At 43.3% G+C, this 1,021-nt stretch overlaps 1 long non-coding RNA gene across 1 annotated transcript; it reads right to left on the minus strand.

Moving 5' to 3' along the window:
• Positions 1-1,011, minus strand: LOC123178984 (uncharacterized). The gene is made up of 5 exons (XR_006490011.1): positions 846-1,011; positions 674-737; positions 474-520; positions 171-393; positions 1-82 (listed from the first exon to the last, which is right to left on the minus strand). It is a non-coding gene; the product is annotated as an uncharacterized lncRNA (long non-coding RNA).
• Positions 1,012-1,021: the final 10 nt, after the last annotated feature.

The following is a 1,021-nucleotide window of genomic DNA, read 5'->3' on the forward strand; positions in this document are numbered from 1 at the left end:
CGCGCCAACCGCCGGGTGTCGATTTCTTCAGTTAACAGCATGACAAGTGTTCATTTCTTCAGAAGATGTAGTCTGGTTGTTTCTGAAAAGGAGATGTGTAAGTAATTGGCATGGCTCTGCCGGTCCGAATATTTTGTATTACACTAATTGTGGATGACCGAAATACTAACCATCGCACGCACGGTGTGAATGTGAATGGTGTACTCATCGAAGCAATTTTATTCTGAGCGGCATCACAAGGCTGATGATGGGCTTCAGATAGTACCACCTAGCTGCAGGCTACGCTTCTTCTAGCCTGGGCAGTGTTTCTGCTTCTTCTTCCTTGCATGGCTTCAGATAATCCGTGGACTGGTTGCAAGTCAATCCATCACCCTCCTTGGCAGTCGATCGATTCTGAAATGTTTTCAAGTCGGTTAACCGGATAAGAAGATGGAGCTGGTTTGCAGAGTTGAAGTTCGATGGGGTCTTATTACCTTGCAGGAATGAATGTTCCTTCCACGCAAGCAAGATCATTGTGAGCCTGTAGGGTTAAAGGTAGTATCATATCATTGTGAGCTTCATATTTTCTGTACCATCGTATCTCTACTTTTTTTTCCCAAAACAGTAGCTAATCGTGATCATCTGAACTGATGATGAAGAACAATTTGAAGTTTGAACAGCCGAAGAGACATACCTGATTCAGGAATACAACTTTGGCCCTTTTCCCTGATTCAGGCTATTTACTGGTTCAATCCATACTGCAGAAACATAAAAATTAGTTATTTGGTTGTAACCGACATAAGCTATCTCCCCAGCAGGGCAGCACACTCTATTATTTCGTTAGTAACAAGGTCTTGTAAACTTACCGTAATAATTCTTACATGGAAACCGACATAAGTTAGTGTGGCCCATGACTGCAACCTGAGTTTCTTCAGGACATTCCTCTCAACAATTTCAGCACCGTGGAGAGCCATGACACCGGCAACATTATTGGAGGCATGCAGCTTGGAGATCCTTGAGTAATTGAGGCTAGCTATCAACA

This window comes from Triticum aestivum, unplaced genomic scaffold, assembly GCF_018294505.1.
Source record: "Triticum aestivum cultivar Chinese Spring unplaced genomic scaffold, IWGSC CS RefSeq v2.1 scaffold170334, whole genome shotgun sequence".
NCBI classification, from domain to species: Eukaryota; Viridiplantae; Streptophyta; class Magnoliopsida; order Poales; family Poaceae; genus Triticum; species Triticum aestivum.